This window comes from Salvelinus alpinus, chromosome 10 (assembly GCF_045679555.1).
Source record: "Salvelinus alpinus chromosome 10, SLU_Salpinus.1, whole genome shotgun sequence".
In the NCBI taxonomy this organism is placed as follows: Eukaryota; Metazoa; Chordata; class Actinopteri; order Salmoniformes; family Salmonidae; genus Salvelinus; species Salvelinus alpinus.
In genome coordinates, this window is record NC_092095.1 from 54,892,725 (window position 1) to 54,914,766 (window position 22,042).

The window sequence follows — 22,042 nt, forward strand, 5'->3', positions numbered from 1 at the left end:
AGGGCGCTGAGAAAGACGGCTGTGGGTGGTTGTCTTTGAACACAGACCACTAGTGTATTTCTACTTTTGTCCTATTGAACTCAGTCTGTTTCCATCTTCTATACTGGGTTTGTACATTTTGGGCTGGGTCTTGGTAAATGGAAATGGAAGGCTATCAAACTACAGAGTCAGACAGGCAGTCAAGGCAGGCAGACGTCGATTTGGAACTCTCCATCACACAGAGGATAAAACAGGGATTCACATCTCATTCCTCTTCTGCCTATCCCTCCATCCCTCCCTCACTCCCTACTGACCCCCCATTCCCAGCCACATGCAATTCCAGGGTCTGCTCTGGAATTCTACTGGTCGAAATGAAGTCATTCTGTCCACACCTGATTGGGTGACATTGCCATTCCCTCTCCCCCTTCTTCGTCCATTGCGGTCCTCCATCCACCTATCTCCACTACCCACTGGACTAACACGGGTGAACTCATGTGGAAAATGTAAGATAAGTGGGTGGTGGTGGTGTGGACTCTAAGTTTTCTTAACTCACATAAAACAACCAGACCAGCTACTAATTGGATGTAACCACTGGTCGTCATACATGGTGTGATTTTGTAGCCGAGAGAGTAGTCACACTGTCTAACCTCTATGAACCCGTGGAGGCTCCTCAGAGGAGGAAGGGGAGGACCATCCTCCTCAGTGAAATTTCATAAAAATAAAAATTGGGAAACATTAAATATTTTTTTTTTAACATACAGTGCCTGGAAAAACTATTCATCCCCCTTGGCGTTTTTTCTTCTTTGTTGCATTACAACCTTTAATTTAAATAGATTTTTATTTTGGATTTCATGTAATGGACATACAACAAAATAGTCCAAATTAGTGAAGTGAAATGTAAAAAATAACTTATTTTTAAAAATTATTTTTAAAAAAAGAACGGAAAAGTGATGTGTGCATATGTGTTCACCCCTTTGCTATGAAGCCCCTAAATACGATCTGATGCTACCAATTACTTTCAGAAGTCACATAATTAGTTAAATAAATCCACCTGTGTGCAATCTAAGTGTCACATTATCTGTCACATAATCTCAGTATATATATACAGTGGGGAGAACAAGTATTTGATACACTGCCGATTTTGCAGGTTTTCCTACTTACAAAGCATGTAGAGGTCTGTAATTTTTATCATAGGTACACTTCAACTGTGAGAAACGGAATCTAAAACAAAAATCCAGAAAATTACATTGTATGATTTTTAAGTAATTAATTTGCATTTTATTGCATGACATAAGTATTTGATCACCTACCAACCAGTAAGAATTCCGGCTCTCACAGACCTGTTAGGTTTTCTTTAAGAAGCCCTCCTGTTCTCCACTCATTACCTGTATTAACTGCACCTGTTTGAACTCGTTACCTGTATAAAAGACACCTGTCCACACACTCAATCAAACAGACTCCAACCTCTCCACAATGGCCAAGACCAGAGAGCTGTGTAAGGACATCAGGGATAAAATTGTAGACCTGCACAAGGCTGGGATGGGCTACAGGACAATAGGCAAGCAGCTTGGTGAGAAGGCAACAACTGTTGGCGCAATTATTAGAAAATGGAAGAAGTTCAAGATGACGGTCAATCACCCTCGGCCTGGGGCTCCATGCAAGATCTCACCTCGTGGGGCATCAATGATCATGAGGAAGGTGAGGGATCAGCTCAAAACTACACGGCAGTACCTGGTCAATGACCTGAAGAGAGCTGGGACCACAGTCTCAAAGAAAACCATTAGTAACACACTACGCCGTCATGGATTAAAATCCTGCAGCGCACGCAAGGTCCCCCTGCTCAAGCCAGCGCATGTCCAGGCCCGTCTGAAGTTTGCCAATGACCATCTGGATGATCCAGAGGAGGAATGGGAGAAGGTCATGTGGTCTGATGAGACAAAAATAGAGCTTTTTGGTCTAAACTCCACTCGCCATGTTTGGAGGAAGAAGAAGGATGAGTACAACCCCAAGAACACCATCCCAACCGTGAAGCATGGAGGTGGAAACATCATTTTTTGGGGATGCTTTTCTGCAAAGGGGACAGGATGACTGCACCGTATTGAGGGGAGGATGGATGGGGCCATGTATCACGAGATCTTGGCCAACAACCTCCTTCCCTCAGTAAGAGCATTGAAGATGGGTCGTGGCTGGGTCTTCCAGCATGACAACGACCTGAAAGACACAGCCAGGGCAACTAAGGAGTGGCTCCGTAAGAAGCATCTCAAGGTCCTGGAGTGGCCTAGCCAGTCTCCAGACCTGAACCCAATAGAAAATCTTTGGAGGGAGCTGAAAGTCCGTATTGCCCAGCGACAGCCCCGAAACCTGAAGGATCTGGAGAAGGTCTGTATGGAGGAGTGGGCCAAAATCCCTGCTGCAGTGTGTGCAAACCCGGTCAAGAACTACAGGAAACGTATGATCTCTGTAATTGCAAACAAAGGTTTCTGTACCAAATATTAAGTTCTGCTTTTCTGATGTATCAAATACTTATGTCATGCAATAAAATGCAAATTAATTACTTACAAATCATACAATGTGATTTTCTGGATTTTTGTTTTAGATTCTGTCTCTCACAGTTGAAGTGTACCTATGATACAAATTACAGACCTCTACATGCTTTGTAAGTAGGAAAACCTGCAAAATCGTCAGTGTATCAAATACTTGTTCTCCCCACTGTACCTGAAAGGCCCCAGAGTATGCAACACCACTAAGCAAGGGGCCCCACCAAGCAAGTGGCACCATGAAGACCAAGGAACTCTCCAAACAGGTCAGGGACAAAGTTGTGGAGAAGTACAGATCAGGGATGGGTTATAAAAAAATATCAGAAACTTTGAACATCCCAAGCAGCACCATTAAATCCATTATTAAAAAATGGAAAGAATATGGCACCCCAATAAACCTGCCAAGAGAGGGCCGCCCACCAAAACTCACGGACCAGGCAAGGAGGCCATTTTACAGAGAGGCAACAAAGAGACCAAAGATAACCCTGAAGGAGCTGCAAAGTTCCACAGCGGAGATTGGAGTACCTGTCCATAGGACCACTTTAAGCCGTACACTCCACAGAGCTGGGCTTTATGGAAGAGTGACCAGAAAAAAGCCATTGCTCAAAGAAAAAAATAAGCAAACTCGTTTGGTGTTCGCCAAAAGGCATGTGGGAGACTCCCCTAAAATGTGGGGAGTCAGATGACATTAAAATTTAGCTTTTTGGCCATCAAGGAAAACGCTATGTCTGGCGCAAACCCAACATCTCTCATCACCCCGAGAACACCATCCCCACAGTGAAGCATGGTGGTGGCAGCATCATGCTGTGGGAATGTTTTTTCATCGGCAGGGACTGGGAAACTGGTCAGAATTGAAGGAATGATGGATGGTGCTAAATACAGGGATATTCTTGAGGGAAACCTGTTTCGGTCTTCCAGAGATTTGAGACTGGGACGGAGGTTCACCTTCCAGCAGGACAATGACCCTAAGCATACTGCTAAAGCAACACTCGAGTGGTTTAAGGGGAAACATTTAAATGTCTTGGAATGGCCTAGTCAAAGCCCAGACCTCAATCCAATTGAGAATCTGTGGTATGACTTAAAGATTGCTGTACACCAGCACAACCCATCCAACTTGAAGGAGCTGGAGCAGTTTTGCCTTGAAGAATGGGCAAAAATCCCAGTGGCTAGATTTGCCAGGCTTATAGAGACATACCCCAAGAGACTTGCAGCTGTAATTGCTGCAAAAGGTGTCTCTACAAAGTATTGACTTTGGGTGGGTGAATAGTAATGCACGCTCAGGTTTTCAGTATTTTTGTCTTATTTATTGTTTGTTTCACAATAAAAAATATTTTGCATTTTCAAAGTGTTCAAACATTCAACCTCCAGCTGTGTACCCCCATAGCACCAGGGACAGCACACTCTTAAATGTCGTTTTTTGCCGTCATTGTAAGCCTGCCACACACACACTATACGATACATTTATTGAACATACTGTAAGAATGAGTGTGATTTTTTTGTCACAACCTGGCTTGTGGGAAGTGACAAAGAGCTCTTGAAGGACCAGGGCACAAATAATAATATAATAATACTCTTGCTCTGTATTTAACCATCTTAAATATAAAATTTGTTCATCAGAAATTGTGAATAACTCACCACAGGTTAATGAGAAGGGTGTGCTTGAAAGGATGCACATACCTCTGCAATGTTTGGTTGTATTGGAGAGAGTCTCAGTCTTAAATAATTTTCCTTACTCAGTCTGTGCCTGTATTTAGTTTTCATGCTAGTGAGGGCAGAGAATCCACTCTCTCATAGGTACGTGGTTGCAAAGGGCATCAGTGTCTTAGCAGCGCGATTTGCAAAGGCAAGAAACTCTGAGCGCAGCCCTATCCAGAAATCTGGCAGTGGCTTCTGATTAAATTACATTTTCACAGAACCGCTTGTTGCAACTTCGATGAGGCTCTCTTGTTCAGATATCACTAAGTGGACTGGAGGCAGGGCATGAACGGGATAATGAATCCAGTTGTTTGTGTCGTCCGTTTTGGGAAAGTACCTGCGTATTTGCGCACTTAGCTCACTCAGGTGCTTCGCTATGTCACGTTTGACATTGTCCGTAAGCTTGAGTTCATTTGCACACAGAAAATCATGCAATGATGGAAAGACCTGTGTGTTGTCCTTGTTAATGCAGACAGAAAAGAGCTCCAACTTCTTAATCATAGCCTCAATTTTGTCCCGCACATTGAATATAGTTGTGGAGAGTCCCTGTAATCCTAGATTCAGATCATTCAGGCAAGAAAAAACATCACCCAGATAGGCCAGTCATGTGAGAAACTCATCATCATGCAAGCGGTCAGACAAGTGAAACTTATGGTCAGTAAAGAAAACTTTAAGCTCGTCTCTCAATTTTCAAAAAACGTGTCAATACTTCGCCCCTTGATAACCAGCGCACTTCTGTAGGTTGTAAAAGGGTTACATAGTCGCTGCCCATATCATTGCATAATGCAGAAAATACACGAGAGTTCAGGGGCCTTGCTTTAAGTTAACCATTTTCACTGTAGTGTCCAAAACGTCTTTCAAGCTGTAAGGCATTGCCTTGGCAGCAAGTGCTTCTTGGTGGATAATGCAGTGTACCCAAGTGGCGTCGGGAGCAACTGCTTGCACGCGCGTTACCACTCCACTATGTCTCCCTGTCATGACTTTTGCACCATCAGTACGGATACCAACACATATTGACCATCAAAGTCCATTTGATGTCACAAAGCTGTCCAGTACTTAAAAAATATCCTCTCATGTTGTCCTGGTTTCCAGTGGTTTGCAGAAAAGGATGTCTTCCTTAATTGACCCCCCATAAACGTAACAGACATATACCAGGAGCTGTGCCAGGCCCGCCACTTCTGTTGACTCATCCAGCTGTAACACGTATAATTCACTGGCTTGTACGCGAAGCAGTAATTGTTTCAAAACATCTCCTGCCATGTCACCGATGCGTCGTGAAGCAGTGTTGTTTGATGAAGGCATTGTCTGTATAGTTTTTTTGGCCTTTTCCCCCAGCATTGTCCCAGCCATATTAAGTCCTCCACAATAGTATGGGGCTTGCCTGTCCTAGCCACTCGGTAGCTCACCATCTAAGACGCACCTAGCCCCTTCTTATTAATGGTATCTGTTGCTTTTATATGTGTCTTACTACTCGAAAGTCGTCTCTATTCTCGCTCAAAAAACTCCTGTGGCTTATTTTTCAAATTGTCATGTTCCGTTTCTAAATGTCTGCGCAAGAGTTAAGGTTTCCCGCGAGAGAGTAACGGTTAATGTGATTGGATGTTAATTATTTTACTAGGCTACCTGTATTTGACATTGTGTTGTTATTTCGCTGAACACTAGATGGTTTAACTATACTCAAGCGAGAAATAAACTCACCCAAATGTACAGCCCCGATGGAAAATATAAATGTACTGTTAATTAAAAGAAGAAGAAAAATGCATAATGTGAATCATATTTTTATTTGGCGTACCCCAGTTTGGGAATACCTGCTATATGGGATGAAAACGAGTCTATGTTTCAGTCTGATCAACTGTAGGGTACTAATAAGAGCAGCTGCATACAGCCTATGCACCCTGTCCATCTGGTCAGGGTAAACTAATTGGTAACGTTATGTATTTATAGTCCATTTGTGTGTCAAGGGAAAATGTGAATGTGATCAAATTTTGTTTATATTCAAAATTGGGCTGGCTAGGCTGCCTATACTTTTTTAATCAAAAACGATTAACTGGAATTAATGAATCAACATAAAAGTGATGGCAGATGTGAGAATTTTTTTTTATAAGGCCTACAGTTTATGCAAACATTTATAAAGCAAGCTCAGCCCTGTGAGTTCTATTGTCTATCAGTTGTCGTCTATGTGTCTGGGTAGAGGAAATCCCCCTCTTAATCTAGTCTACATATAATGAATATGAACAAATATAAGTGTCAGGTATGCGTAAATGGCTGTACGGGAGTCAGGCGCAGGAGAGCAGATATTGGGTAGCAAACGTAGCCTTTTATTTAGGCGAACCAAAAACACACGGCACAACGAACACGAAATACAATACGGGTTGACATAACCAAGCGTAACCAGTCTAACCCAGCGCATACATCAAACAATAAACAATCCCACACAAAGACATGGGGGGAACAGAGGGTTAAATAGTGATTGAGGGGATTGAAACCAGGTGTGAGGAAAACAAGACAAAACAAATGGAAAATGAAAAGTGGATCGATGATGGCTAGAAGACCGCCGCAAGAGTTAAGCGCCGCCCAAACAAGGAGAGGACAATAAGGGAGTTTGACAGGGTTTTCATCCCCCACGTTGTCAGCAGTTTTTTTCAGGAGTTTTTTAAAACCATGTGACTGGTCACATCATAGCCCATATAAAACCTTTTTACAACTGACTAATCGCTGTCATACACTCTCATAGAGTTGTCCTAGTTATGTAAAGAAAAACTCCAGGCCCCAGTGGGTAAAAATTGCCCCACCGCTCTGGGACCTATGGTGCCACCAGTCTGCTTGCAGTTGTCAGTTATCATTTGCTATGTGGATAATCAGGGCTTTGTTCAGGAACATTTCTTGGGCTACTTTGATGTGTCAAGTGGGCGAGATGCGTAGTCCGTGTATGACTTTATGAATTTTGAGACTTCATAGAGCAACTCGTTGTCCAAACCTACGATGGCACAGCTGTAATGGAATGTATCTGCTATTTCTATTTACAGCTAATTCCCCTCCTGTTCCCTGATTTTTATTTATTTATTTATTTCACCTTTATTTAACCAGGTAGGCAAGTTGAGAACAAGTTCTCATTTACAATTGCGACCTGGCCAAGATAAAGCGAAGCAGTTCGACACATACAACACAGAGTTACACATGGAGTAAAACAAACATACAGTCAATAATACAGTAGAAAAATAAGTCTATATACAATGTGAGCAAATGAGGTGAGATAAGGGAGGTAAAGGCAAAAAAAAGGCCATGGTGGCGAAGTAAATACAATATAGCAAGTAAAACACTGGAATGGTAGATTTGCAGTGGAAGAATGTGCAAAGTAGAAATAGAAATAATGGGGTGCAAAGGAGCAAAATAAATACATAAATACAGTAGGGGAAGGGGTAGTTGTTTGGGCTAAATTATAGATGGGCTATGTACAGGTGCAGTAATCTGTGAGCTGCTCTGACAGCTGGTGCTTAAAGCTAGTGAGGGAGATAAGTGTTTCCAGTTTCAGAGATTTTTGTAGTTCGTTCCAGTCATTGGCAGCAGAGAACTGGAAGGAAAGGCGGCCAAAGGAGGAATTGGCTTTGGGGGTGACCAGAGAGATATACCTGCTGGAGCGCGTGCTACAGGTGGGTGCTGCTATGGTGACCAGCGAGCTGAGATAAGGGGGGACTTTACCTAGCAGGGTCTTGTAGATGACCTGGAGCCAGTGGGTTTGGCTACCATTGTCAACTTTCTCCTGACATTAACTGAAGCCCCTTCTCATGTGCCCGCTCATACACTGGCACATTGAATACTTCCCCTCCAAGCACTGTGAGTACCCATATCAATTTTCTCCCACTACTGTATGTAGACTCAATCACATTGTCACGCCCTGACCTTAGAGATCCTTTTTATGTCTCTATTTTGGTTTGGTCAGGGCGTGAGTTGGGGTGGGCATTCTATGTTTTGTGTTTCTATGATTTTCTATTTCTATGTTTTGGCCGGGTATGGTTCACAATCAGGGACAGCTGTCTATTGTTGTCTCTGATTGGGAACCATACTTAGGTAGCTTTTTTCCACCGTTCTTTGTGGGAAGTTCTCTTTGTTTGTTGGCACTATTGCCTTTAGCTTCACGGTTTGTTTTGTATGGTTTATTGTCGGCGTCATTCTTAAATAAAGTAAAATGTACGCTCACCACCCTGCACCTTGGTCCTCATCCTTCAACAGCCGTGACACACATACACAAACACAATCACATTATTACACATCAATGATTTTACTCCTTGCTTGGACTAACTCATTCTTAGCTCTTTTGTCTAACTGTGTAGTGTGTTGTGTTATTGTTTTTTGTCTTCCCAGTCAAATCCTGTCCTGCACTGGTCAAGCCTCTGAACACCTCAACTCATGCCTCATACCCTCATTCAATCACTGCTGTGATCCTTTTCCAACACTGTGTAAGTTGCCCTCTCATTCCCATTCCCCATAATATTGTACTAGAAATGTCTTTATTAAAGGCTTTAAGTTAAAATAATTAGTCTTTGACTAATTTTTAAACACATTTTGTCGTGTCTGTGCATTCCGTGCCTATACCATGGGTCTCCCATCCTCCTCAATCATTCAAGTCACCAGCCTCCACTGCTATGAACAGAGGTCCTCATAGAAAGTGACACCAAACCGTCTATGTTGACAGCCGGATCTCACGTAACAATGTAAATGTAAATCCGGGTTTTACATACAAAATAATACGAAATGCTCTGAGACCAGGTTGATGTTGAAGGATAAGGAATGTCCTTTGCTTCGGCTTCAATTCCATGTGATAGGTTTTTTAGTCTTTCTCCCAACAATGTTTTACTCCACTGTCTACAGAAAGGAACAAACGATGGAAAGACTATTGTTAAATGATCTGAACAAAAAGCAGTCAAGCAGTCAATCTGACAAACACACACACACACACACACACACACACACTAGACTATATCTTTGAGGAGAAAACGACAAAAAAAATCCCTTCAGAACTTCACAGTCTGTCTTTTGTCAGGCTATCTAGCAGTGCTATCACACTATGTGAACGCACGCTGATGCCCCTCAGTAGGCCTCTGCTGCATATCTGTCTGCCTGTCCATCTGTCAGCCTCTGCCTGTGTGTCTGAGAGCGCTAAAGCACAGTGGAATCTGACAACACAAAGCAGTAAGAGCTCTAAAAAAACAATGAACGCTCTACTCTATAACCATTGTTTTAATAAAGCTCTACTCTATAACCATTGTTTTAATAAAGCTCTACTCTATAGCCATTGTTTAAATAAAGCTCTACTCTATAACCATTGTTTTAATAAAGCTCTACTCTATAGGCATTGTTTTTAATAAAGCTCTAATCTATAACCATTGTTTTAATAAAGCTCTAATCTATAACCCTTGTTTTAATAAAGCTCTACTCTATAGCCATTGTTTTAATAAAGCTCTAATCTATAACCATTGTTTTAATAAAGCTCTACTCTCCTGTGATGACCGACTCAACTGAGCGTTCCTTTTAAGCTCTAAAGGTGGGAGAAGGGAGATGAAATTAAGACTTCAGCATCTGACTCCCCGTTATTGAGGGGGACTGGACGAAACGGATCTCCGCTTGTTTGAATCATTAGCGGACATTTGGGGCTCAGTAATAGACAGAGCGCCGCACTGATAAGGGACGTCAAACCCGCCATATTTTCTATTAGCTCTATCAACTCTAATCTAAAATGTATGGGCAGGGATACGGATAGGCTACATCTCCGATGACTTGTGACGATAGTCAATGAAGATACTGTACATCTATGAATAGCAATGCTATAGTGAAGAGAGAGAACATTTGATCTTGTCTCTATCGGATATGATAAGGCATCATGAATGAAACTGAATAAGTGAATGGTGCATTGGCTTGAATTATAAGGGTATCTTCAGTATAACAAATGGCGGTTATCTCTTGGACTGAACAGTCCATGTATTTATTGACAACCTGAAGTAAGTGTCAATTAGGCTTACTCCATAAGTTCCAGACATACAATTTGCATGACAAAATACAACGTGTTATCAATATCTCAATGTCAATGTCATGCATTAAAGATGTCTCTCATTATCATAATCATGTATTATCATAAAAAAAATACTTTATTAATAATTTATAATTTGCATAGGGAAACGACTAATAAACCAGAGTTACATATTAAGCATCAGCAAAAAAAAATCCAGTCCTTACAACCTTAAAGGGATTGTTCACTCAAATGACGAAAAAAACGAATTGTTATTTTGTAATTTGGGTGAACTATCCCTTTAAAAACATTGTAAGATATATATATTTTTTTGCGGTGTCTCTCTGAAACCTCCAAGCACGTTGTTTTGAAAGGGCACAAATGAATGTCATGTCTTCTGAGAGGCAGGCAGGGAGGCATGAAGGCTGACTAGCTGCCTGAGGAGTGACAGTGTTCGGAAGAGACCAGCACTAGGAAAACAGACATTGTTGAGAAAACAAAGTCTGTGCACTGTTCAAGATTATACTTAAGAATTTGTCTCAAGTTTTGTTCTAAAAACCTACATCCCAAAGAAGTTGCTTAAAAATATGACCTGTTTGAATGGAGACACACTTTAGATTAAGTAGTAGAATGTATTTTCTTTGCAAAATTCTTATTCTAAAATACTGAAATTGATTCAAATAGGAACTTTGAATCACTCAGTAAGGACCACTTTCAACAACACTTTGCTAAATGAAACACTTTGCTAATAAAACAAATGATAATAAAAAAAATAGTACCTTGTGTTCTTTGCTATCGGTCCCTCTCAACATTAATATATTGTTTTTGTGCGTCTGAGGGAAAACAAGTAGGAGGTCATGAATTAGAACAATGCATGTTGATTCCAATTATGGTAAAAAGCAATGAACAAGATGTGCTAATGATGAAAAAAGAAGGTGTTTGTGTGCGCTATCAAGAGCCAGTGTGGAATATTTAATATCAGATTTATTTCCATGATGTGTGTTGTGATGAGACTTCAAATGATTCCCTTCAACACAGTGTCTGCATCAACACAACAAAACATTGTGGGTATTTATCTCTCTTAGCGCGGTGAAACAATCAAGGCTTGGATTATAGCGACTCTTCAAGACGGCACCGATAATGAGATTGTCCCCCACTTCATCGTCAAGGAGTGGCGGGAATAAAACAGACAAAATGCTTAATAAATGGCCACGGTGTTTTATTTTATTCACATCCCCCCCCAAAAAGGAGAAAGCCACAATTTTCAATTAATGAAGCTGGAAATTGTGTGCTGGGTCCCTCCAGACTCGCATTAACTATGACTGGAGGGGCCAATCATACTTAGATCCGTGCTGTGGTCTACATTTTCTATGCAGGACATGCCCAATACTCTCCCCCTCTCACACCCTCCACCACCCATGCTGAGGGTTGTCGGTGCAGGGCCACTATTAGTGCTGGAGAGATAAAACTGGAAGTGTTGCTCCCAATTAGCGCATCACTGACCAAGCTGTGGGTTCTCTTCACCCGTTAACGCTGGCTGAGAGACGGAGGGAGGGGGATGAGCAGGGAGGGAGAGATAGGGGAGAGAAAGAGGAGAGAAAGGGAGAAGCGATGGACAGTGAGAGAGAATGGGTGAGAGTGGGAAAAAAAGAGCGAGGGAGTGAAATGGGGCTTAAGCATTCATTTTGAGTGGAGAGACAGGTCCCATTGACATTTAACAGCGTTTGTGCAACTTGGTGCGGAGGTTATGATGCAAATGAGGAGGAATTAAAAGTGGATAGAGGTTTGTCATTGATGGATTGCAGTCTGGCAGTGCTCACCACTTCCTCATGTCCATCAGGGGCGATTACTGTGTAATTAAACCTTATTTCTGGACTCTCCGGCGCATAATTACTTGTGTGGGGGGGGGGGGGGGGATATGGAACCATCATCTAAAAGCTGTGGAGGCAGAATGCGTTAGCATCACGGTCTGTCCGTGGTCTCAGTCCAATGTCAGATCCAGCCGGCTGACAGTGCAGAAGAACAGTCGCTTTTAATAAGAGGTGAAAACATATTAAACGACACAGTATGCTGATTATAGAGGAATTAGGCTTTCAAGTGCTCCAGTCCTTTGTGTTATTTGCATAATGTATTCTTTCCATCCACCTCTTCTAGAGCTTTGGGCAATTTCCTCTCACAATTTGAATCGATTGCACATTGAAGGCTACTTAAAGGGGATTATCACTTTGCATATTTTAATTGTTGTGCGGGGAGAGGTATGTTAGGTGTATCCTGTTGAGTCTGGCTCTGGCCAGGTGATTCTAGGTGTGCAGTGGTGACCAGAGTAACCCTCCAAGTTCACACATACACAAACACACACACACACACGCACGCAGGCAGGCACGCACACACACCAATATTTGCAATGCAAATGAAGAGCACAGGAGTAAGTGCCTCTTTGATATCAACAAAATGACAACACATTGATTTAACAGCACTCCACTAATGATTTACCGGTACTCATACGATTACCATAACAATACATACATATATAACTGTTTCAATGAAACCTGAATTAACTAACATTATGTACTGTATCTATAAACCCATCCAAGGTTTGTATTGTAATGCGAAGACCTTGGACCTGCAACATATTGTTGCTATGTAGACTCTCAGGGCCAAATTGTAATAGAATGTACATACACGCAGTAAGGATGGGACTGGTTGTAGCTTCTCAAATCAACTTAATATTTCATGTTTTGTTTTAAAAACAAGGTAAGAAAAAAGAACAGTGGCTGAACCTCAAATCTCACAGACCTCATAAAGCAAAGTACAATGGACAAAGACCAAGCAGACACTCCATTGCTCAGCAACCTGAAATCTCAGTCTGCTTTGCACAGCTAATTACACTGTAGCTAGCTTCCTACGCTTACCATCAACCATATAATGATGCTTTCAAAAATGGTAGGGATAAAAGCACCTAATTTACATTCATAGTAGTCACTTTATGTGAATTCTTTGTGTGAGGTAAGGTTTTAGTGTTTTTACTTGACGCTTTTCCCCAAAAAGTAAATGAATTGTTACATTTTAATGAGAGAAATGTATGACTACACTTTTGGTGCTCTGCAACATAACAGAGATATATTTTAATTGCACACGTTGTAGGTTGAGGTTTGTTAAAAAATTTGCATTATCTACTATATACTGCATACACAGTGCATCTTGCTGTGAAGATATTCCATATTATCGGTGTTTGATATCAAATAATTTGCACTACAGGAAATGTACATTGTGTAAAAACAACGCATTTAACACTAAAGTACATTTAAACAATTCAATTAACCCCCCCCCCAAAAAAAAGATGACAAAGATCTTAGTTTTTTTCGAAAGTACAGCCTTGATTTAAATCTAAACTACACCCTTACAAAAAAGGGTTCCAAAAGGGTTCTTTGCGGAGGGATAGGGTTCTACCAAGAACTGTTTTGATCTGAAGAACCCCTTCTGGAAGACAACGTTTCTTTGTAAGGCAAAGAGTTGTACCTAGAATTTTAACATCCTAAGAACTGTTTTTGGAAGAAAGGTTCTCTGATGATTCTTCGGAAGGCAAGAAAGGATCTTTGGAAGGTAAGAGGGATTTAACATAGAACCATATATCATATTTCCCAGCATGCTCTATTGCAGGGTGATTTTTTGAATTGTTTTAAAATTTTGCACGTACATTGATTGGTTGATACATTTTATGCTACACAAAGATTAATAACATATTTTTTGAACTAAACCAATCTGTTAGTAGTTGGACTTATTACACCTGTTAAAGAGATGGTTATTCCAGTGTAGATCATTGAGGTAGTCTCAGTATTCAATCTTCCCTACGCTGGCAGTCATTCTGAATGCAGGTTGTGGGTGATACAAATTCCACTTGTTGGATATCCTAACTCCGAGTGTACAAAGCATTAGGAACACCTGCTCTTTCCGTGACTTAGACTGACCAGGTGAAAGCTATGATCCCTTATTGATGTCAACAGTTAAAACCACTTCAAGGGGAGGGGATTTTTAAGCCTTGAGACAATTGAGACATGGAATGTGTATGTGTGCCATTCAGTGCGTTTGAAAGGGATATGGTAGTAGGTGCCAGGTACACCGGTTTGAGTGTGTCAAGAACTGCAACGCTGCTGGGTTTATCACAGCTTCCTGTGTGTATCAAGAATGGTCCATCACCCAAAGGGCATCCAGCTAACAACTGTGGGAAGCACTGGAATCAACATGGGCCAGCATCCCTTTGGAACGCTTTCGTAACCTTGTGGAGTCCATGCCCTGATGAATTAAGGTGCTTCTGAGGGCAAAAGGGGGGAGGGGGTGCAACTCATTAGTAAGAAGGTGTTCCTAATGTTTTGTACACTCAGTGCATAATGTATTGTTATAATTCATTTAAAGGCTGGCAGAACCATTCATAGAGGGAAGAACCTTTAGATTATAAAATGGTTATTGGTAGGATCCTTCAGAGGGTTCTAGGTAGAACCATATACGGCTGGTTCTTTAAAGAACCATATATATAGGGTTTTAGATAAAGGGTTCTACCTAGCACCAAAAAGGGTTCCCCTATGGGGACAAACTGAAGAAGACCTTTATTTCTAAGAGTGTAAACTCTGTACTGTTATGTTGGCATTCAACAAAGTGAGAGGATGTCATGAAAACAAGCTTCATTTTCAAGGAACACAAACTCAATTGAAGACCTTAGATCTTAAAAAATACAAAAAGAAAACATCATTTCAAGAAAACATCTTTAATGAATCAGTTGTTGTCTTTTGTACCTCAGACAGATTACATGAAAATACATTTAAGTCGACTGCAAGTATGGCAACATATTCACACATATAAACATGTATGTGGTGCATTTTGTATGTATTTATGTATATAAATATGTACAACAGAAACACGTTACACTCAGTTAAAGTTTTGTGCAAGTGTGTTTTATATATACTAATTATATATAAAATCCCACACAAACCAAATCATATTCATGTGTGCCCACGTAATATACACAATCACACAACTACAGCTCACCAAAGATTAAAGCAACGCATTGGATTATGCATCAAGAGAAACCTCGGAGAGGACCTGCAAAGTCCAACAGTTTCCTCCCGTCCACCAGAAATGTTCCCTTGCGGGGTGTTGTGTGTCTGTCTGTCGCTCGGTGTCTTGAGTGAGTGTGCATCCAGCTGTCAGACACACGTTAGACTCTACCACCATCTCCTCTGCTCAGTGCCTCTGAGGTAGACTCCATCCAGCTCAAGGACCTGTGATTTCCTGCTCCCACCCACTTCCTTTTTTGTTTTTCTTTTGTTCGATTTGTCAACAAATGTAGGACATTCAAAAGACACAAATGAAATACTACATGTATAATATGTAGCCATGAGGTAGAAATGTCTCAAAGAACACTATAATAAAAATGATTGAATAGAAAGCGGGGAAAATAAACAAACACAGAAACCACCAATAACATTGTTTGCCAGTTCTGGTAAACAAAGTAAAAAAGGAAGCCAAGAGAAAAGTACATAGCAACAAAACAAAGACAAGACAAGATGATTGGTTGGATAGTACAATTCAAGTGATTTGGTTGTTTCGAAAGTACTGTATATGTGAAGGAATGGGCTTTTTGTGCTCTCAAGTACATCAGTAGGTTTCAGTTTAGAGAGGGCAGACTGAATTATGGGATAGACCGCGTTGTGGTCAGTCTGTTGACAGACTGCACTGCAGTTTCCATGTGCTGTTGACGCGCTGTCACACACACACACACAAACACACCCCAGCGTGTCCTTTCCTCTCCTCAGTGAGAGGAGAAGTGAGATTCACACGCCTGGGCTGTGGGTCAAGGAGTAGGGAGCGAGACTCCATTTTCTATTTCCAGAACAAGCCTTCTAGTAATGAGCTTTTACACATAAAGTACAATCAGGCTGTGAGAATCAGTCTGTTGACACTGTATCATGTTTGTGAAACATTTGAACATTCCGATGAATTAAAGTTATGTGAAAGTGCATTCAGGTAATTCTTAAGTAACTCCAGAGGTAAACTAAATCTGACAGGTTGACGTGGATGTTTTGTGTTTTAAGATTTGTTTGTGTGTAGTATATCAATAAAACATTGTACATTTCACCCGCCTACCAATATTTTATATGAGTGAAGTATAATTTGAGTCAAACTTTCAAAGGCCATGTAAGCGGTTATATTACGGTCATGTTACTTCTGTGGATCTACCCTCTTATCTACCCAAGTGAGAGAAATTGGAGGAGTGTTAAATCTTAAATAGCCGAGACATCGTGGTAGACTAGTGCAATGTGCAGTCACAGCAAGTTCCATCTAAATTCCATTGAGTGCTAAAATGGAAAAGGTATGCAAACTAGAATTGGAAATAATACCAATCACAGGAAGAGATAAACGTTACACTAGTCACAAGCTGACAAAACAAACAAAAACGTAAAGGCAAGCAACATGGTGCTGGCAATCTCAGTGCTCGGGGATTGCAAACCAGTGATTATGAACACCAAAACAAAAATACACACAGAGGAATGCTATAGTGCAGCTGTTGTACAATAATGATACACCTACGGTACATCAACACCACCATGGTTGTGCATAGCAACAGTTACGTACAGAGAACAAAAGAAGAGCAACAAAATACATTCAAATGCAACACAATGAGCTTATGAATCACTGTTCTGTGGGTCTTTTGGAACTGACCACAGTAGGTTGACTGAACGTTTCTTAAAAAGGTCCAATGCAGCTGTTTTTATCTCAACATCAAATAATTTCTGGGAAACATTGAAGTACCTCACTGTGATTGATTTCAATTAAAATGGTTAAAAAAAAGAAACAAATATAGCTTCTCAGCAAAGGGCAAATTCTAAAGCAAGAATTTTGCTAGGACGTTCTGGGAGTGGTCTGAGTGGTGTGCTGTTATTGGCAGAGAGGTTTGGAACTCTCTTTCTTATTGGTCTATTAACTATTTTACCGCATGGTGATATCACCATGAATGGCCAAAACTCCATCCCACCAAAACAGGCAGAAATTTCAGGCAGTCTTTTCAAATAGCTCGTACACTAAAATGACATTATCATAATTTTCACAATTTCCCAGTATTATTCCAACCTCATAGTGTGAAAATATATATAAAACACAGGACAATCATTTTTTGGACTGTACTGGGCCTTTAAGAGCCAGGATGAGTGTCCAATTAGTGGTATATCCACCCTGACCATGTGCTTGGGGTAATGTGTGTACATACTATACAATGAGGATGCAATTGGCCAAATACCTTAAACAATACCTAGCTCCTACCCGCAAGCCCTTGTTGAGTCTCCTTGCAGATATGACACAACTGGATAGTTGTGTTGTGAACAATCTAATCATGTCAGATCTGTACCTGGATAAGCCAATGAGGACCTCTGGTAAGGAACTGAAAACAGGTTTGGAATTGAGCCTTGGTGCTGAACCTTTGACCTTGGTGATGAATAAAGCTGGCAGCCTTTTCTCATTCAAACTGACTCAACTGGCTGACATATAGCAGTAATTAGCAATTGGCCATTTTGGATCTGAGGATGTCCCCGACTGCTCTGCTGCCTCCTAGATGAGTTGAAACCAACTGAGGTAGAACAGAAAGTATGTGTGATCCTGATGTTGCATTTATTCTGGGAAATACGGAATCACACACTGTCACGGCACCGTTCGCTTTTTTTTCATTTGGTGGCGTTTCTGCTTCATCGTCAACTACAGTAATTCTATGGCTTCCTGTGATAACACAATAGCAACTGAAGTCCATCGTTCCATCTAAAGAGTTGTTCGTTGTTGACAACATCCCCCTAACATTCATATGAGCCACTATACGTGGTCATCAGTGCCCCCTTAAAACATCAGGGGAACAACTCTCTAGAGTCAATCAATACACAACTCAGGATCAGAAAAAACACACTCGGGCATCGCATTTTCTAAAAACCTTCAAATGGAAACTGAACTCATCACCAAAATCTTCATTTAAGCACCTTCGGATAAGAAAAAGAGGAATCTCCATATTGACTTATTTGTCCCGTCGTTCCAGAACTAAATCTGGTTACATTCATTTTCATCTCCTCGACCGTCTCGCCTAGAAGGTTCGAGGTAAACCTAACACTGGTTCTCTAGATATTATATAAATGACTCAAATCTTGGTCTTAATACTCTCAGAGGATTGTAGTGCTTTTGTGTGGTGATGACGTTGAGGTACTGTACAATTCACAAACACTTTCCTGAGTTTTTTTGCAGACAGAGGACCAAAAGAGATGAAGTGCATGGATCGGGGGTCCAGATTACTGTCACCCCCTGAGGAATACTGTTGATACTTGGTGAAATGGCAGGAGAAAATGGCAACTGCCACTCTAATTTTAATTTTGCTGTTGAAGTTTAAAGCTCATAATATCAGCACATGCCATTAATGTAGATTGTGAGGCAAACAAAATCATAATACATAAAAAAAGAAATTAGAATTAAGAAAGCACCACTACAGGCACTTGGTTAGCCAATTACATTTTAGGGGACAACAACAAATGTATATATACACACAGGGTCCTCCTCTGTCTCTTCTCAAGTTGACCCCTTCTTAATGTGTATAACTATGCCTGACTTTAGCAGCGTCAAGCATCCTAATGAAATCTCTGCTCGTTACCTGCAAAACCATCAGGTATCACTCCAACCAAGTCTCTTGATGTTTCTCCACCTCTGGTGTCAGGTCTCGCACGTGGGGGGTTACGTCGCCCCTCTTGTGTGCCTTCCTCTCTGGTTAGCACCACAGCCAGGTCAAAGAATTCCCAACGCCTCTTTCTTGAGGACTTTCCCCCCCGAGGTTCACTGACCGCACCCAAACATTTTGTTCCACTCGGTGTACGTGTCGATCTCTTTCTGCGATATACTGGGCTGGAATTTGCAAAAAACACTGTCAAAGTCCTGGTAGGTGAGGGGTCGCATCTGGCCCGTGGGCATGATGCTCACCGAGAGGTCCAGGCATTGGGAAGAGGTGTGCAGCATGCCCACCAGGGCCTCCTGGCACAGCCTTGCCACGTCCAGGCCGGAGAAGCCCTCTGTGCGCTGGACCAGCAGCACCAGCTCCTCCTCACTGAGGCAGTACTTGCGCTGGGACTGGGACAGCAGCTGGCTCAGCATGTGGTGGCGGGACGAACCGTCTGGCAGCGGCACCAGGACCCGCCGGCCAAAGTACCGTCGCAGCCCCTCGTCCATGTCCTGGGGCTTGCTGGTGGAGCAGACCACCAGGACGTGGTTGTTGGAGTCATCGGCCGGCCCCAGGAGCAGCGCATCAAGCTGGGCCAGGAGCTCGGCCTTAAGCCGGTGAACGGGGCTCTCGTTGCTGAGCTGGGCTGACAGCAGCATGTCCACGTCGCTGATGAACAGCACTGAGGGCTGGCGGCAGCGCGCCACCAAGAAGGAGGCCCGCAGGATCTTGTCACCCTCTGCCAGCCACTTGGTGGCCAAGGTGGAGCCTTTGAGCTGCAGGAAGGGTGCCCCCAGCTGGCTTGCCATGCAGCGGCCCAGCAACGTCCGGCCCGTCCCTCTGGGGCCGAACAGTAGAACGCACTTCGGGGCTGAACCTAGGCCGCTGAACATGTCCGGACGTAGCATGGGCCAGAGAACCTCCTCCTTCAGAGTGGCCTTGGCCAGCTCCAGGCCTGCAATGTCACTCCAGTCCACTGGGGGTCCCTGCTGCAGGATCTCAGAGGTCACCATGTCCAGGAGGTGGGGGTCGCTGCTCTTCAGCTGCTCCTCAGCGGGCTGGGAGGATGAGGTCGCCCCCGTCAGGGAGAGGTGGGAGAGGTGCAGGCGGTGCTCGTCCCCTTGGTCGCTCAGGGAGGGAGAGGTGAAGCTGCCCAGGGAGTCGGCTGAGCGCGAGCCACCCCGAGTGGAGGCATAGGACGGAGGGGTGAGTGCTCCACCCGCAGACTGCTCAGAGGCCATGGGCTGCTTTTGGGTATGAAACGGCAAAGATGACTTGTCAGCGTTCCTGTCAAAACTGTTCCCTCCGCCCGCATTTGAGATGCTGCTGTCCGGTACCCTGTACATGGGGCTCTCTGCGGAGCTGCGCGCCTGGCCGTAGACAAAATTTCCATAAGTGGAGTCCATCTCTCCTTGCCCTGTCATGTAGAAGGCTTTTCTCTTCAGAGAGTTGGACGAGCTGCCGTTCAGAGGCGTGGGCGCGATGGGGCCAAGGTTGTGCGACTGGTAGGGGTACCCGGGGAGCGTAGAGGAGGGAGGCAGGGGGGTGGGAGCGGCGATCCCTGACGGTAGGTAGGAGGATGGAGGGGGGGCTCCCCCGGGGCTGTAGCCTGGCCCCACAGCGCTCTGGGAGGGGTACCCGGCATGGGGGTAATTGTAGCCCGAGAGGTTGGAGGATCCCCCATTGTAGGGCGGGACCAGGGAGGTGTGGGGGGGTGGAGGAGGGGGCTGCAAGAGGCCGGAGCTGTGCAGCGGGGAGGTGGTGACCTGGGAGCTGTAGCCCAGGTAGGAGCCACTGTAGCTGGGGCCGTATTCCTGAGAGGAGCCTGCAGAAGAGTGGAGAGCCGTGACGATGTGACTACCACAGCTGCTGCTGGAGTAACCAGGCTCTGTCAGGCCGCTGGAGGCCAGGCCCGGGGATGGCGAGCTGCACATACCAGCCACCTCCGCCGCCACCCCTCCTTTCCTCATGGACATCCCCTCGGGGACGCAGTATACCCCCTCCTGCCAGGCCTCGCCCTCCCCCTTCCTGCCGTTCATCCCGGCCTCGGCGTAGGAGTTCAGCAGGGCCCTCTCACTGGGCATCTCCAGGATGCCAGAGTACTTCTCAGCGTACTTCTTGAGCAGGTTGGAGGCGGTGAGCGCAGAGATGTCGTCGTTGGCCCAGGCGTACTGGTAGGTGCTGCCGCCACGCTGCAGGTGGCCCCGGTAAGCCTCGGCCTTGTGGGCCGGCGAGCGCGTGGTGGAGGTGATGTCAAAGTGCTGCTCCGCCCACTGTGCGTGCTCTGGGGTCCACTGCATCTTTAGGCCTGCAACGGCAAGAGCATAGAGACAGACAGGACAGTTAGGTTGGTCTTATTTATAAGACAAGGTACAGCCACTCAAAATTCAGCATCTCTTCACTTAGGCTCTTCACTTCACTCTTCACTCAGCATCTCTTCACTCTGTCAATTGGTCTTCGTTATGCTGTCAACAGATTGATTTTAATGGCTGTGATGTGATGACAGTTTATTGGGTGTGATCAAACACTGTCATGCTTATGATAGTACGCACTGTATTTTGCTTAATCATGGAGATTCACTACTGCCATTTCTTCAATATAAAATCGAGAATACAACTCATGAATATGTATATGAATCAGAGCTCGGAGGTTATACAGTGGGTCATTTATGAGGTTATACAGTGGGTCATTTATGACACGATTCACACATCATGATCAATAATTAACATCCACGATGACTAATGTACTACTGAGCAAAATGTGTTCTAGTTTAATGAAATTTTACATTATTGAATAATAATTACTGTGAATAATAATTTTATATTTGACGTCCATCAGTTTCATTTAGTGAATGGCTTAAAGATTCAATAAGTCACTTTTTGGGGCGACCCGACCAAATTCACATAGAAATGTGTTTTATAGATCTGCCATTCTCATTGAACGCAAGTCTAAGAAGCGGTAGATCTGTTCTATGTGCGCTATTTTCATGCTTTCTGTTCTTAAGCTTAGTTTTTGTGTCTTTTACTTTCGGTTTTGTACACCAGCTTCAAACAGCTAAAAATACAATATTTTGGTTATGGAAAATATATTACA

The 22,042-nt window shown here is 43.2% G+C and overlaps 1 pseudogene; it reads right to left on the bottom strand.

Annotated features, from left to right (window-relative positions):
• Window positions 1-14,960: 14,960 nt before the first annotated feature.
• Window positions 14,961-22,042, bottom strand: part of LOC139532268 (fidgetin-like) — a 37,887-nt pseudogene continuing 30,805 nt past the window's right edge.